The sequence below is a fragment of the Myotis lucifugus genome, unplaced genomic scaffold (assembly GCF_000147115.1).
Source record: "Myotis lucifugus unplaced genomic scaffold, Myoluc2.0 scaffold_759, whole genome shotgun sequence".
NCBI classification, from domain to species: domain Eukaryota; kingdom Metazoa; phylum Chordata; class Mammalia; order Chiroptera; family Vespertilionidae; genus Myotis; species Myotis lucifugus.
The window spans coordinates 238,329-256,036 of NW_005871807.1; the positions used below are offsets into that span (position 1 = coordinate 238,329).

Below are 17,708 nucleotides of genomic sequence, written 5' to 3' on the forward strand. Positions count from 1 at the left end.
GTTTGTTGTATTGCATAAAAATATAAATATAAATAAAAAATACCTTTAGGTTGAGGCTTGTGTTCGATTGTCTGTGGTGGGTGTGTGGGGGTGTGGTGAGGAAGGGGGGCTGCTGCCGTTGAATTTTATATTTTAGATGAAAAGCGCACACATGTCTTCTTCTATTAGACAACCCTCCCCGGGCTCCCTTCCTCCCCCCATCCAAAAAAAAACCCCAAAAAAACCCAAGCAGAAACCCAAATATATTCATTGATAAATAAAAGAGAGCTCAAATTTCATAAATTATTTCTTCGCGCTGCAAACCACTACGGGGTGTCGTAATAGGGCGGCGAGGCAGTTTTAAAGTATATACAGTTTAAAAATATATTATGTTTCATTTTTATAACATTCTTAGTTAAGGAGGAGAAGGAGGGGCAGGAAAATAAAAAGAATAAGCAGTCTAACCTCACAAACAATCCTAAAAAAAAAACCCCAATATACTCGTCAATCAAGCAAACAACAATAAAACAATAGAGAGAGAAAAGAAGAAGAAGAGAAAAAAAAATTGGATAGTGAAGGAAGATAAGGGAAAGGTGTATAAGGATTTAGAACAGGGGATTGGACGTGGGATATATAAGCAGGGTTAAATTTTGACAGGGGGTAAAAAGAGTAGGGAAAATCAAAAGCTGAAGTAGGGTAAGAGAAACAGGACAGCAAAAGGGAAAAAGTGGGGGAGATTGTTTAGCACAGAGGCAAATTGAGGTAGAGAAAAATGTTGCTAAAGGAACGATGAAAATAGAATGGAGAACATTAGTCCCAAAATAAAATAAAGACAAAATAAAATGACACTTTAAAGAGTGGTAAAATGGTAGCGGTAATAATACTAGTTAAAAAAAAAAAAAAATGTAGTAGCTGAAAGGGCAAAATCAGGTGATGGAGAAAAAGAAAAAAGAAAAAAAGAAAAAAAAATGTTTTCTTAGTTAAAAGGAGAAAAAGTAATTTAAAAAAATAAAAATGTGCAGTAATGCAGGTGCTTCAGATCTTCTACTCTTCTTATTGGCACGCCCGGAATTCAGGAGAATGTTGAATTTCCCTCTGTTACACTGTTCCTCCGTGTTGTAAGCCACAGTGCTGATTTTAAGGCCGGCCGTAAAATCCCCTTATTGCCTTATCTGTATTTACAGAAGAGTCAGTTCGTGGCTCTGCCTCTGGGTGGCAGTGTGTCTGGATTGACCTCCGAGGCTATAAGTTCTCTCTGACCAGAAGCTCTCTATTGTACCTGAACCAGCTCCGCCCAGAGCTGGTTCCCCAGGCGCCACTCCCAGCTCTGTTTCCCAGGCTCCCCAAAAACAATCTTCCCCTACAAGCTCTGCTAGTGACCCCAACTGGGCAATCACATGCACTGGGGCCAACAATCAAACTCACAGAAGTAAGAGGAAGTGTGCAAACAAGAGCCTGGGAAGCTGTTCGAACTCGCAGGGTTCCACCCTCCAGAACTGCGCGGAGTGTCTGCGCGGAATGTCTGCGCGCGCTCAAGCCCCTGGCGACAAGTAGCCGGCTATCAGGGAAACTCTGAGGCCGCCCTTTTGCATCCAGTCCAACTATGGGCTCATTTATAGTGTTACCTTCTGGCAGCAGCCCTGCGGGGGCCCTCCCCACTTGCGGGTCACGCTGGCCTCTATGGGCGCGGATTTTGGAGGGGGTAGATTTCCCCCTGCGCCCGCGCGCACTTTCCTCGCTCCAACCTGAACTGCAAACCGCACCTTTGGGGTAAGTCTAACTTTCCGTGGAGGGGTGCAGGTCTCCTCTGGGCTCTTGCAGTCGCGCTGCTTGCGAGTCGTTGCCTCCGGGTTAGTAGCCGATCTCTGGATGCCGGTAACAGCTACCCAAGATGGCGCGGTCTCGCCGCTGCGCTGGCGCCCAGGGGGAGGTTTCAGCCTCAATCTCTAACCATCTGCATTTTTTAGGAGTTCTCTGTCTTTCCTGGCTGCAGACTGTCTCTCAGCTGAACCTCCCCAGCTTGATCGGGCTGATTGTTACCCGTTTCAGCTGCTCGCCCCTATCTGCTCCGGGACAAAGCACCAACACGTCCGTCTAAGCCTCCGCCATTTTTTTCGGATTTCTTTATTGAATTAGATACTGTTAACTTGTTGATATTTCAGGGTGGGGGGGGGAACATTCACCCTTACACCACCATTTCACCGAGGTCACTCCAAAAAGAAGATATTAAAACAAACGCACTTATTCACCCCCACAGCGGATCCCACTTGTTTATTTTTTGGTTCATTAAAATTTGTTACATTTACTAAACTGTCATGTTTGATTCCCAATTCATGTTATGATGCCTTCCTCTTTCATTTCCAGAAATTTCTAGGGAACTGACCGGCCTAAGGCAGGTGCCCTGGCTGAGTTATAAAATGATGGGGTCAGAGCTATACATATTGCCCTCCTTAACTATCCCAGATTTCTCCTTCGCTGGATAGAGCCCCGTGCATTACAATGCTGCACATACTGAGAACATGGGTCCGCTAGCGTCAGGGTGGCTCCTTTCCATCAGGGGATTTGCTGCCCGTGGCTCTCAGAGCCGCCTTTCCCTTGGCTTTCTGCTCCTGCAGGAAGGACTGTCTTCACAAGGCAGCCTGTTGGCTGAGGGCAGGGCCTTAAGGTGAGCACATTTTCAGGGAGCACAGGAAATCAGAGGAAACCCGCCCTCCTGTGGCCACAGAAGGCCATAGAGAGAACCAGCAACAGGCGGGGGGGGGGGAGGGTAGGTGGGGGGGGGCGCTTGTGCAGACAGGGCACAGGAGTCAGCTGTTGTTTTTGGTTCACAAAGACCTGACATTGGATTACACGGGTTCCCCGTGGTCAGATTCCATTAGTCTCTTAACTCCTGAGCTCTGGCGTCAGCCTCCCATTGACAATTCCATTGATGGTCCAGGAAGAATCTGCCCAGAACATACAGTGTCTGCCTGTGGGAGGTCACCAGGCTGAGGACAAGCAGTGAGAGATGTGCCAGCCCCTCGAAGCAGAGATGCTGGGAGAGCCTTCCGGCCGCAGCGTGGTCACAGGTTGGGCGCAGGAGTGACCACAGAGTGCAGGGAGCAGCTGGAGGGGAAGGCTGTCTTCACACTGACGTGGAACATCGCCGAGGTCTCCCCAGGTCAGGCCCTAATGTGCAGCCCGTTTGGAGACAGGACCTCGGAGAGTCTTGGGAAGCATTTCTGCTGGACGTGAAGCCGCAGCTCCATCTTGGATGGCTGCGAGCAGACTTTCCAGGTCCCAGTTTCTACGGCTGCTGCTTGGCTGCTGTTGTTGCCAGGCCATCGCTCATCTTTGTGCTGCTGCCTCCTCTCTGGCACATGCTCTCGCTCCTGAGCCCAGGAAGCAACCGCTGTCGGAGTCAGCACGGCCTGGAAGCAAGACACAAAATTACAAGTGAAAGTGGGAAGCAGGGCTTGCTGCTCCCTCTCCCCTTGTCCACAGTTCAGTTCACTTGAGAGGTCAGAACACACAGAGCAGAGACGCAGGAAAAGGGGAAATGAGATGGGATTTCAAAAAGGAGAGACGATGGTGTGAGAGCCCCAGATCTGAATACACTCTAACTGAGAAGCAAGCGCTGAGGCCACCTGTGTGAGGTTGGGGTGAGAAAACAGTAAAAAGATGAGCTGGAGACTCATTTCCCCGTCCTCGCTCCATATAAGAATTTTAAGACAGTAACAGTCAGTCCATACTTGGTACCGATTGGGGGCACCGGAGGCGGCCTCACATTTGCGTGGACCTTTGGTTTGCGGTCGGTGCTATGCAGTTTCATCCATAAGCTGTAAGCAGGCGCATCTGCTGTAGGCGACATGGTGACCAGAACCAGGACCTGCATCCCCAGAGGGTGTGTATTTCGTGGGCCCAGAGGCTGCTGAGCGCACAGCAGTGCTGCAGAGTCAAGACCACACCCTTGTCCCCAGTGCTCCTGCCTCTCCAGGCAGCAGGTCTGGGCGTTGGTTCCTGGGTCACAGCCCATGACAGAGGCTGGTGAGCGGGGAGCGCTGCAGGGCCCCTGCAGAGGGCAGAGGGCAGGGCCCACCCTGCAGGAGGGCGGAGCTGGGTGGTGCTGCATGAGCATGGGCATCGCATCGGGGAGAGCCACCTGGGTCATGTTGAGGTCACAAGGCGAGGGGACCACCTGGAAGCTGCCCTTAGCCCTGAACTCAGCACAGGCGCTCCCCCCTCCCCCCAGCCAGAGCCCCGGGTGCTATGACAGCGCCTGCCCCGTGGGAGTAGAGGCAGCCCATGCTCTCAGATTCTTGTTAAAGCTTTACTCTAGTGTGTCTGAGTGTCTGCTTACATCACTTAATAATTAAATAATTAGATTGACGCGCAGAGATCCCCATGCATGTCGGTGGGAATTAGGAAGTCAGCAGCGTGCCTGATAGCTCATCAACTAACCTCTCCAGTGCGGGAATTCGCCAGCAGGTTGCCCGCAGAACCAAACGGTCACATGTTGCCGTCCTTCTCTGTCGGTGGCCTGCCATACGCTACTGCACATTTAAACTTGCTGGGTTTTAAAGTCATGGGAAGCAATTTTTGTAAAACTCTTAAAAATGGTGTGTGTGTGTGTGTGTGAGAGAGAGAGAGAGAGAGAGAGAGCAGAGAGAGAGAGAGAGAGAGAGAGAGAAAGAGATGGTAAGATAGAGGTGAGAAAAATAGAGCTAAATATAAAAGTAGGATCCATCCCATTGGTTGTGTTTCTTGGTGACCCTAAGTCATCCGTAGCTCTTTTTTTTCTTAGATTTTGTTTTATTGCTTAAAATATTACAAAGAGTATTACATTTGTCTCCTTTTTCCCCCCTTGACCTTCCCCTGGCCTCCCCTACCCCCCAGTGTCTTGTGTCCATTGGTTATGCTTATATGCATGCATACAAGTCCTTAGGTTGATCTCTTACCCCCCATGAGCCCCACCTGGCCTCCAGGCTCCACAGCCCTTGGCCCCACTCTGAGCTGATGCTCCTCCTGCACCTGCCCCCTCCCTGGGACCAGATCTCTTGCTGAGCCTTTAGCTATCCCTCCCCGCTCGCCCCCCTCCCCGACTCTGAGCTTCCAAAGGGGCAGGAGGGCACCTCCTAGTGAGTGGGATTCCCTGGGTAGCGTGGGAGGGGGTGCCCTCCCCAACGGGAAAGGAAGGAGCCCCCTAGAGAAGGCGGAAGGGGCTGGGTGGCCCAGGGCCTACTGTGGGGGGTTGCGGGGTTCTGTTAGCAGGTGGGGGTACCTCCCTCCGCAGCAGGGAAAGTGTTCAGTTCCCCTTGTTTCTAGGCACTGGGTCCCCAGAGGAGCGCTGGGGCTTCCACCTGGCCAGACGGGTAAGAGACACCCTCTAACCGAGGGGTGCCCTCTGCAAGTCAGGCGACACATTTTCTTGACTGGGGGGCGCTGGTCTGGGGTGACCCATGAGAGCAGGCAGGGACACTCACCAAGGTGGGGAGTGGGGTGGGGGTTGGGGTTGGAGGGAGTATCAGGATGGCAGGAGGGGCTGGCGGTGCCTGCAACAGTCAGCACAGTCCTTGAGGGACAGACAGCCCAGGGCCGGGGTGGGCGGCTGGGAAATTCCTCCGGAACAAGACCCTGGGGTGGACCCAGGCGTGGGGGCTGGGGGGGAGGGAGGGGGCGGGGAGGGGGTGGGGAGGCCATCTCTGGGGCAGAAAGGTGACAGCACCGGTACTCCCTTGAGCCAAACCGGCCAGGGCCTCCCACTCATGCACTAACCAGGCCCAAGGCTGCTTAGCCTCCCAATCAGAGGCCATGGGGAGCGTTCAGGGTGGTATCCCCGAATGTGGTGGGGGCGGCACCTGGGAGCCCCAAGAGACACAGCCCGGCCTCCAGGCCTCTCTGCCCTGGACCCCCACCTGAGCTCACACCCCAAGCCCCACACACCCTCCCACTGCGCACTCTCCAATGGGGCAACCCCAGGCTCCTGCCATGCACCCCATGTTCCAGCGGAGCCGTCATCATCCTGGGCCCCGGCCCCGGCGTCCACACAGGGGCCTCACTGCCCACTCACAATTGTGATGAGGCCATCAGAGCAAATGGCCACAGGGTGAGGATGCTTACCCAGAGGTCACAGGTAAAGGATTTACAGGCTGTGGGCAACCAAGGGTTCCAAGTCTAGCTCAGCCCTTTGACTGCTGTGTGCCCATGAGGAAGTCACTCTCCCTCTCTGTGCTGCTGTAGCCTCACCTGTACAATGGGCCAAGCTGCTGCTCCTACTGCCCCACTTGGCCTGAGGGCTTTCTGCTTCCTAGTCAGCATGCAGGCCTCACCACCCTCCCCTCCCACAGCTTTCCTGGGACATTGCAGGACCCTCTCCACCTCTTTCATGGACCCTGGAATGGAAGAAGCGAGGGGCAGCGCGGTTCCCTTAGCAGTTTGGGGAGCTACCTCCTTCAGCAGCACTGGGGGTTAGATCCGTTCCCCTGGTTGTGGGGCGCCTGTTGCCTCCCAGCTGTGGGGGCTTGCACGTGTGCTGGAGAATGGAAGAGACACGTCCCTCCAATGCAGGGCTGCTGTCTGTAAGGCAGGAGACACCATTTCCTAATTTTTGACAGCGGAGGAGGGTGCAGAGAGGGGAGGTAGGGGTTCAGTTCCAAGAGTAGCCCCATGGGGGGGGGGTATGGGAGGTTCCCCCCACACCACCAAAGGGAGGATGGGGCGGCCTCAAAAAATCGCAATAGAAAGCCTATAGCACCCGGTATTCCCTGGCGGTCTCCCATCCAAGTACTAACCAGGCCCAACCCTGCTCAGCTTCTGAAATCAGACGAGATCCGGCGCGTTCAGGGTGGTATGGCCATAGACGCTGGAGCCGGCCTCCGGGAGCCTCAAGAGCCCGAGGTGCCAGGGCTCCAGGCCCGCTGAGCCCTGGGCCCCCTGGCTGACCTGGTGCTCAGCTCCCTCCACCCTCTGCCCCGCCTGCCCGCCCTCTAGCCCGGACTAGATCTGTCCCTGCTGAGCCACCAGCTGCCTCTCATCCACCTTCTGAGCTTCCAGGAGATGCCAGATGCGGGAGAGAGGCTCCGAGCGGAGGGGGGCGGGGAGGGGGGGGTTGGGGTGGGGCTGGGGGTCGGGGGTGGCGGGGCGATGTCCCGGGGAGTCCGGAAGGGGGCGCCCTCTCCAACTGGGCTCTGCTAGGGATTCCATTTCACATCCCCATGGCAGCATTTTGTTGGGGAGAATCCAATGGCTAAACACGTAGTTGGGACCAAAAATATGCATGTGCCTAGGCAGGGTCCAGGGGGAGTGGAGGTGGAGGCCACCCACCATGTAGGCCCACAGCCAGCCCCAGGTCTGATGCGCCGTGTCCTGGGAGACCCAAGGAGGGGATATGGCCTGGGTGGTCACCCCTTCGTTTCCTCCATTTCACCCCCTTACAGGTGGAGACCTAGCGAGGTGGCCCAGGACGGTGTGACTCTACCAGTATCACAGTGCTGAAGCCCAGGCCTGTTGGGAGTGGCAGTCCAGGCCACATCCCACCCCGTCTAGTGATCTGGCCCTCTCGGAGTTTTTGCATCCGGCGCAGGTCACACTGCCCGCGCACAGGTGGGGCAGGTTTGATGTCATATACACCGGTCCAGGTCTCTAGAAGATTGTTTCCTGTACCATCCCTCGTGTGTCGGCAGGGTCCCTGGGAAGGCCCAGGAGGACACAGTGGCTTTGCCAGGACACTAAACCGATCAGACAACACAGGTCTCACTGGGCTCTCCTGAATGCTAGGCCCCTGGTGGCAAGAACGGGGAGCTGTGGGAGAAAGCTGAGTTGGGGAACTTGGAGTATTTCTGGGGGTGTCAGTCAAAAGCCCAGAGGGCTTTCCGGGCAAGTGTGCTTAAAGGAACACATACAGGTAATGGAACCTTGCAAACTTGATGTCACTTCCTCAGTGACAGGACAATACAGAAGCTAGAACTCTGGTCACCAGGCCCCACATTCCTGAGACAGGCCCCTATCACCTCACTTGACCTGGAAGAGAGCAGGATGTTCTCCACTGGTCTCCAGATGTCCTTGGGCTGTGTCTTTGGAAAAGCTTACAACAAAACTGTTTCACACAGGCAGACAGTGGCTCTCGTCTCCCTTCAGGCTTCACAGGAATTATATAGTGTAATTTCGTTATATTAGGGTAGTGAAAATGAGTCCCAGAGGTTCTGTTGTTGAGTAGTGTTACAAGCAATTCAGCAAAGCCAAGAGCTGACTGCTCTCCCAGAGGCCTCTCCGCAATCACAGCTCCCTCTCTTCATAAATACTTACTACAGGAATGAGACATCAGGAGCAGTGAGGGTTCTGTTAGCACACTTAGACAAGGATCAGATTTGAGTTCAATGGGATTAGTAGAAGAAAAAGAGAAGCAGGAAAAATAAAAACTAGAAGAGTATGAAAATACAACCTGTTCATAATAATAAAAACCTTTATAGAAAATCTGAGACTTGTGAGAAAGCAGGATGGAAGAACATGGATCACAAGGTATATGTAATGTTCCTTCAAAACACTGCAAGGACCATTATAATCCTGTAAACCCACAAGTGGTCAAATTACATTTTCCCATCACAAACATCAAACTCACTTATCTATTTGATGGCAAACAGCCCCTCTGTCCTCCAGACCCATCCTGTGTGTCGATCTGCACTTCACACTGTCGGGCTGTGTCCCCAGCATTGGAAAGGCTTACGTTGTCTGTGGGACACTCTGAATGGCATCATCTCAGTCTCTCTTTCCAAGTTTCTCAATGGAACTGTTCTCCAGTTAATTCACTTATTCACTATGACATGCTTTTTAGAAAAATTGTACTGAATTTATTTGGTTTCATATGTACACTTCTATAACACATCCTCTGTGCCTGGGTCCAAAGTCAAGTCTCCTTCCCTTCCACCTTCCACTCCCTCCTCCACCCCTTTCCCTCTTGTAATCGCCATACTGTTCTGTGTCGATGCGTTTTTTTTCTTTTTGGTGAATCCCTTCACCTTTTTCATCCAGCCCCACGCAACACCCCTCCCGTCTGACAGCTGTCAGTCTGTTTCGTATCTATGAGTCTGTATATATTTTGCTCATTAGATTATACATGTAAGTGAAATCATATGGTATTTGTCTCTCCCTGATTGGCTTATTTCACTTAGCATAATACTCTCCAGGTCCATCCATCCGTGCTTTCTCAAAAGGTAAGATTTCCTCCTTTTTTATGGCCAAGAAGTATCCATTGTATAAATACTCTATATATCTAGCCTGTGTTGAAACTGAAAAATGACGTCAGATAAAATGAGAGGAGTTTGGGGCTTTGATGGTTACAGGACGGTCCAGGGGAGGATGCAGGAACAGCCTGTGGGGAAAGCCCTGCTCTCTCTCTTCCCTGGGCTGTTTGTGGGGAGGGCGGCTAGGAGAGAGTGACAGAAAGGGGAGCCCACGTTTTGTTCTCTCCTCCTTGCATCCACAGAAACGAAATGATTCCAGGGAGCCAGGACACGCTGTAGGACCGGCCGGCTGAAGCCAGTGTGGAGGCAAATGTGCTAGTGATGAGGTTGCTGAGCTCGGGTCCAAGCCCCGCTCCTCCGCTTCGTCCTGCTGTGGTTGGGGCTCTGCCAACCCCGTGGCTCTGCCCGGCGCTGCACCGCCTGAAACCAGGAGGGTGAAGGGAGCCGCAGGGGTGGTCTGGGAGCCCCTGCTTCAGTGCCCCACGCCCTCCTCTAAATGACACTTAATAATCCCAGCCCCTCCCTGCTCTGCCCACCCTCGGGGGCAGCTGGTTCTTGCTTTTGGACCCATCGCATGGCGCACAGAACACTAATGACTAAAACCCTGTTGCACCAAAACAGGTATTTTTTGCCAATTTGACCAAAACACAGGTGTATTTTTATTCACTCCCACAGATGGCTATTGTGCTGGCTGTTGGCATTTTTCATTTGACATCTAAGGGAAAAGAGGTCGGTGCCCGGACTAAATAGTTTTAAAATTCCCGCGGCACACCGGTTGGAAATCACTGCCTTTGAGTAACATTTTTACCTTTTAGTTACCTAAGCAATAACTTTCTACCGAATTATATGATTTCTATTATATTTTACTGTGTGGTTTCTACCTTCAGGTCTTTACTTATGTAAACTCACACCAGGAAGGGACCCTGGGGTGGGGGTGGGGGGCTGGAGGGCTCGGTGTGGTGACAGGTGGCAAAGCGACGCTTCCTCCGCGTGGGAATCAACTGCCGGCCCCACAGCAGGAGCAGCCACTCCGCGGACTGTGGCCTGGGCGGCTCTCACCACCCACTGGGGCCTTTACAGAAAGAAAATGAGGTCTCCGCTCAGGTCCTAGTCAGACCACCAGGGAACGGCTATCACAGCCTAAACCACCAGCTACTTCTCACCTTCACGGGGCTTATCTTGTTGGAAACAGACACAAACCTCATTGTGCAGACGGCGAAATTATAATGTACCGACCAGAGCAGAGAGCGCTGACCTCGTCTCTCTGAGCCTCGCTTCTGAGCAGAGAGAGTCCGTCCTCTGGTGTCTGAGGAGACACCTCCCCTCCGGGCACCCGCCTGTCTCGCGGGCGCTGACCTGCCCAGGGCGCCTTCTCCCGAGACCCGTCCTTCAACCCCGGGCCCTCCGCACCCATAACGGGGACCTGATTTCAAACTGCCCGGCAGGTCCGGACAGTGACTCGGGATGCGGCAAAGTTTGGATAAAATCCACGGTCAGATCCCTGCGGCCCGGGAGAGGGTGGAGGGGAGGACCGCGCGCTGGGCCGAGCCCAACGCCAGGCCCGGGCTGCACGCGGTGTGTCCTGGAGCGGGAAGTGGCTGCGCAGTGTCCGCGGAGGCGGCGGCTCGGCCTCAGTTCATGGCGCTGAGATTATTGCGCTGAGGTTATTGCGCTGAGGTTATTGCGCTGAGATTACTGCGCTGAGATGCCCGAGCGCCCCGAGCAGGAGGCAGAAGCAGCAGCCAAAGGCTCCCGCCGCCTCCGCCTTTGAGAGCTGGTGCCTCCCGCCGCCTCCCAGCAGCGCTGGCCCCGGGGGGTGGGGGGTGGATTGTGGGAGACGGGGAGAGGGTCCACAGTACAACGCTCGGACCCACAAGGACCGTGGCAGCAGCTACTGAATGAGTCTAGGCTTGAAAGGGCGTCGCTTGTTACAGCAATTGAAAAAGACCAGGTCTTGTAACCAGGAACTGACTCGAGTAGCCAGTTTCTAACAGCAGCTCAGCCCCAGGGCGTTTCCTGCGGGGCTGGCTGTGCCCTTGGCGAGGAGCCAGCACCACCGCAGGTGCCTGTGGTCCCTGCCACGCCTCCCCCAGAGACGGGTCCGTGCAGAGCGACGGGCAGCACGATGCCTCCCCCTCAGGGTTCATAGAAACTGGCTCTCACATGTGCTAATTCCCGACTCCAACTTCCACGGGGCCCAGAGGCCCGCGGTCCAGGGGACAGGCGATGGCTGGCCCAGCACCCACTCCTGTGGCCCAGGGACCCGAGGGCCCGCGCTGGAGTCACTTCCCCGGGGCCTGAATAGATGATCGGACAGACATTCTTGGCAACCGGCCAAATGCCCACATTGCTCTCTGACGCACAGTGAGGTGGGTAGGTTTCCGCAGAGGCCCCTGGAAACGACCAACAGCAATGCCACTCGCGGGAGGACTGCAGGGGCCGGGCCACCACCGTCACCACCGAGGGTCTCACAGACGCACGAGTGGCCAGACCTGTCCCGTCTTTGTCCTCTCGCCTGTGTGCTGAGTGTGGCGGCTGCCCCAGGGCAACCCCTGCTTTCTAATGGCGGGAGTGGGTAGGAGACTCGTGAGCTCTGAGGCCAGAGAGAGTCCAGACGGCCCAGAGCTCTTCAGTTCTGCTCAGGTGACACGCAGCAGCCAGCGGGCACCTGAAGGCGGGCACCTACAGGGGGCACCTCAGGGCAGGCACCTGCGGGCGTCCCAGGAGCAGGCAGCACACGGGCGTCATAGCATCTGTTCTGCACTGTTGGGGTCCAGCCCCAGCAGGTCCAGGGGTTCCCAAAGGTGTGGACGGAGTCGGCAAAGAAGGAATGACACGGAGACAGTGTTCAGTTGATCAGCATAGCGAGGTTCTCTAGCCAGGTTCTCTGTCTTATTGTCTTGTTACATCTGTATTTATACCAGTTGATTTTAATCCTATCCATTCTATTCCAAAGGTTAGGGCGTTTGTTAATCTAGTTCTGTTAAGTTTAATCCTGTCTAGATTAATCTCTGTGTTCCATTATAAGGGCTATTCCAAGGTCACTGCTCTACTGATAAGCTACAAGGAAGTGACTGAAGGAGATTATCTTACCCAGTAAAGGTTATGTCCTCCCAGCCTTGCTGCTTGCCTTCCCTGGGACTGCCCTGTGTCGGTGAGTCTCCAGGGGTATAGACTTTGGTGCTTTCCCTGGTGGGCAGACCCCTGGGGATGTGGGCCCAACAAGTCCAAAATTTATTGAAAAATCCTCACCTGGGGAAACAACCTTTCTTAGGGAGGTGGTCCTGTTTAAAACACATAGCGCTAAGAGGGGGAGCAAACATATGCCATATATCCCAGGTCCCTTGAAACATAAGCTGTGCAGCTGTTTCTTCCCTGCAGCGACTGTGTCAAGCAGCAAGGGTGGACCAGCTTCCAGCACTGCACCAGCCACTGTGCGGGAGACACGTCAGGGCCCCGGGGAGCATGAGGCCTGGAGGGGCTCGAGGAGCTCCCGTTCTTAACACAAAGGCACAGCTCCGGGGGGCAGGTGCCAGGGGAGCTTCCTGAGGGCAGAGCCCACGCTCGCCCCCCCCCCCCCACACACACACCCATGGCGGGCACTCAGCTCTGACAGGGCAGCCAGCACCAGGCCCTCAGAGCCAGCGGGCAGACTCCTAGGCTCAGGGGGAGGCCGCACCCATGCTGGTCGGAGGCACAGAACTCGGACAGTTGAGAGTTGGGCAGAATATCTTGCCTGAGAAGTTCCCTCTTTGGTGCAAGGTGAACTACGGCACACTGGGCTCCCCAGCCCCGAGCACCAGTGGGGGAAAGGGGGTCCCCACAACATTTGCCTGTTCAAAGCCAAGGGTTCCGTGGGGGTGCCACGGAGGGCTGCGTCTACATTTCTGAGTGGTAGATCATCTCCTAGTGCCATGGTCGGCAAACTGAGGCTCGCGAGCCACATGCAGCTCTTTGGCCCCTTGAGTGTGGCTCTTCCTAAGCCTTAGGAGTACCCTAATTAAGTTAATAACAATGTACCTACCTATATAGTTTAAGTTTAAAAAATTTGGCTCTCAAAAGGAATTTCAATCGTGTTGATATTTGGCTCTGTTGACTAATGAGTTTGCCGACCACTGTCCTAGTGTATCCAGGTTCCGTACCAAGAACACGGTGTCACAGGCTGGGAGAGCAACAGGAAACACGACACACCACCCCGTTCAGGTGGCGAGCCGATCCCAAGGAGGTGCAGGTACAAGCCCAAGGTCAGCAGCTGGGCACTGGCAGGAGGGTGGGTCCCCCAGCCAAACCGCGCCTGAGGCAGGTTGTCCCTGAGACCATAATGAGGGGTGCAGTCATGCAGAGCTCAACAAACGTACCCGAAGCCAGAGAAAGGAGCTATGCTTTACATTTAGTTTTCACATATATATTTTTATTTTTATAAAGAAAAAGAGATTAACTTTATAACAGCAGCCAGGGAAAGGGAAAAAATCTAGAAAAGTGCCAAAGCAACACAAACTCTGAAGCACCCTTAACCACCCCCCCCCTTAGAAAGTAGTTTCTAATTATGTAACCTGTCTCCCTTTCCAGTTAAGAAGTGATTCTGCTACAAGGCAGAAAGAACTTCTTGCTAAACCAGTTGTTAAAAATAAGACAACAGGCCCCACATGGAGCAACTTATGGGAAGCCCCATGTCACCAAAAGGAGACAATCACACCTGCAGCCTCTCCCGGAAATGGGAGGGTAAGCCAGTCAGTGAGGAGCAGCCTGGCCAGCACTGTGAGGGCATCAGTCATCCCTGACGAAAGTGTCCTGAGCACAGCAGTCCAAGCTCTGCTATAGGGCTTCCTTGTTCCCGCCTCCTTCTGCCCAGAGCAGTCTCTCATTGGCACAGCCTTCGGAGCTCCCTTCTATGGACTGGATGGGATGCTGCCAGAGCCATGAATCACCGAATAAAGCCAATATCTTTAAAATGTACTCAGTCCAATTCTGTTTTTTAACACTTAATTTCTTTGGTTCTTAAAAGTTTTCTGGAATGAAACTTCTTTTTCTCAGTGGCTGAACTGAAACTTGTACCTTATTTTGTAGTTTGAGGAGTCTTATCAGATTAAACAAATATATGACAAATGATGAAGTCTACAGGCAGATCTATGGGCATGACCATTTGGTGGAATAATCTAGCCAGTACTTGATCAAAAACATAGACGCGACATAGAGGACATGAAATCTATTATAGGAAAGTTAGTTAAACCCAAACTCCTCCTCTTAACAAACTGTCAAATAGTTTGTGTTAAAACACCCTTTTAAAAAGTTGAAGCTTGATAAAGTTGAAACATTCATTGATAAGTAGTTGCAGGACTTGTGTGCTTTCTCGGTGAGTTTCTGTTCCAGTTTGTACCTTATTTCCCAACTCATGGATCATGTTGAAATATTCACAGCTAAACATCTTTTCACTTTCCTGCTTCTTGCTAAGTGTGGATTAAGATCTCAGTAGTTGCTTTTCAAGCTATCACGTGTTAAGTAAAAACATTTAAACACTACACGAGTTTAACCTGCTCCACAGCCGCTCCAATTCCAGCCGGGACTTGGAAAAAGTGTGCACAAGAAACACCATCTGCCCAGATTGTCAAAAACGTTGATGTGCACCTCCCAGGGTTTTTAAACTTCTCACATTCATCTGGAAAAGATAGATGCACTTAAGCTACATTTGCAAGAGCCATTTTTGACCAAGCTCACCACTCTTAAGTGGTTTTTTAAAGCATTGCCTTCCGTTTTTGATACTCCTGACCCCACCTTATTTCACCCACACAAGTCAACTGAAAGGCTTACAACAAAGATCTTTGAATAAATTTAATAATTTGGTAAATAGATCTTCCCTTCTTTCTCCAGTTCCCAGAAAGCTATCAATCTTTTTGGATTCCATCTAGAGAAGAAAAATGGATAGAAATAGACACAGTATTAACTTGGGTTACTTATTAAAGTTAATTTCAATCTCACCTACATATACACCAAAAACACCCCGTCTTCCCTGCTCTCCCTCCTCGTTCACCAGCCGCAGTAACAAGGGGGGCGCACTCCGGGCCCCACAGGAAAATGGATGAACCTGTTCCTCTCGTTAAGGCGATTCCCCGACTGACGAGTGTGGGTGGGTGAGCCCAGGAGACGCACGTTTTTCTCACTAAGCTTTTCAAGGACGGGCGCCCAGGTGAGCCGCGCCCAGGCTCCTCCGCAGCTGAAAGGGCTTGTGACGGACCTGGAGCGGCCGCCTCCCCTCGGCCCGCGTCTGCGCTGACTCCGAGGCGGTGACTCCGAAGGCGGCCCCCCTCGGGCCCGTCGGCCCCGCACCCGGGTCAGAGGGTGGCGCGCGCACTCCACGCACCAAGCCCGCAGCGCAAGGCAGTGGGCGCCCCCTCCCCGACCCCGGACAGCGCCTCCCCCGCTGGGCCCGCGGGTGGAAAGGGCACTGCGGCTCTTCCCTCGCGGGCTGCTTTCCGGTAAGCGCGGCGGGGCGGTGGGGGTGACGTGCCCCGAGTGGGTGGCGGACAGCAGAGGCGAGCGCTCCTCCGCCCCATCAGCAGCCGCGGCGCCCGCCCGAGGAGGTGCGGGCCGGGCAGCTGTGCGCCAGGCGGACCCGGACCGGCGCTGGGAGGGAAGGAGGGAAGGAAGGAGGGAGGCGGGAGGGGTGAGCCGGGGAGGGGCTGCCGCCCTCCTCCCCGAGTTGTGGCTCGTGTAGAGCGACCTGGGGTCCGGAGGAGCCTCCGGCTGGACCAGGAGGCCGGGGCTCAGGGTCAGCTCAGCCCGCCCCGGGAGGGGTCCTTGCTGGCACTTCCCCAGCTTATTCCTCGGGCGATCAGCTTTCTTCTCCGGCCGCTTCTTTGCTAGAAAATCACTTTCCAGTCATTGCAATGATTATCTGTCATCTAAAAGGAAATACATTTTTGATAATGTTTTGTTAATTGTTTAATATCTGTTTGGCACTCTAGCAACAAGGGCTTATTGAAACAATGCAGATTGGTTTAGGTTTCATTTCACAAAATAGGTTAATAATTATTTAGTTTGTTTTTGTACTAAATTGTGCCTGACACATAGACTATAATGAAGTTTCTGAATAAGAAATGAAAAACTATTTTCTTGAGATAAAGCTTCAAAATATCTTTCATGTCTAAAAGAGTAAAAAACCAAAAACAGCTGCTTGACCTGCTTTCTGTCTTTATTTTTTTATTTTCTTTGTTTTTCTTTTTTTGGTAGTTTGCTAAAGTGGTTTAAAAATCAAAGATTTGGCCAGGCCAGTGTTCCTCAGTGTTTGAGCATCAACTCATGAACCAGGGGGTCACAGTTCGATTCTATAGTCAGGGGACTCTCTCATCACTGGTGTTTCTATCTCTCTCTCCCTTTCCCTTCCACTCTCTCAAATTAATAAAAATATATTTTGAAAAAAAAATCAAAGTTTTGAACATGCCCAGATTTAAAAAAAAAACAACAACACACACACAATTGGAACATAGTAATGATCTTGAATGGTCATTTTTCTTCAGCGAATCATTCAGCAAACATGTATTATGTGCTCACAGGGTCTACAAAGGTAAGGCAGGTCAAAGTCCAGCCATAGATCTAAAGCCGCCTGCGGAAAAGCAGACTGTAGACAACTGAAATTACTTCTGTGTTGTTAAGAAGCATCTTCAGCCCTAGCTGGTTTGGCTCAGTGGATAAAGCCTTGGCATGAGGCCTGAAGGGTCCCGGGTTCGATTCCAGTCAAAGGCACATGCCCAGGTTGTGGGTTTGGTCCCCAGTAGGGGACATGCAGGAGGCAGCCGATCAATGATTCTCTCTCATCATTGATGTTTCTATCACTCTCCCTCTTCCTTCCTCTCTGAAATCAATCTCAACTGCCCTCCCCTGCCGGCCTGATCACCCCTAACCGCCTCTGCTTCAGCCCCGCCACCTGTGGCTTTGTCTGGAAGGAAGGCAGGACGACCGGAAGATGTCCCGTCCACCTGGTCTAATTAGCATATTACTCTTTTATTAGTATAGATTATATTTTTACAACTAAGGTTTCTTTATTGCCTATGTAAAATTATCAGTATACATTTTTTTCTTGCTTTACTTTTTATGGCTTCTCTGTTTCAGACCTCATTTGAAGGTATTACAGCTGATGGCAATTACTCTTCTTATACTATAAAAGGTAGTGTGTCTACTGAGATTATATTTGTAGCAATGTTGAGTTTTACAAAAATTTCAAAAGGTTTATTAGATAAGTATCACTTTGTTCTAGTTTAAAGATAATATCATAGTTTATGGTTACTCAACATATGGTAAATGATACTCATCAATCCAAGGCATTCATGATTATGATATTTTGCCATCTCTCTTCAGCTGAGCTAATATGCACAATATAATCAGGTAATGTGTCAGCCAGTAAATATTTCTTATTGCTTCCTTAACTACTGAAGCTACAGTTCCAGTTACCTGCTACTGAGTAACAACCCACACCAAAGCCGTGGCTTAAAACAGCAGGACTGGGGGGCAGGCTGC

The 17,708-nt window shown here is 52.3% G+C and overlaps 1 non-coding gene across 1 annotated transcript; it reads right to left on the bottom strand.

The window, feature by feature from the left end:
* Window positions 1–6,700: 6,700 nt before the first annotated feature.
* Window positions 6,701–6,819, bottom strand: LOC111823942. The gene has a single exon (XR_002827046.1). It is a non-coding gene; the product is annotated as a 5S ribosomal RNA (ribosomal RNA).
* Between the last annotated feature and the right edge of the window lie 10,889 nt (window positions 6,820–17,708).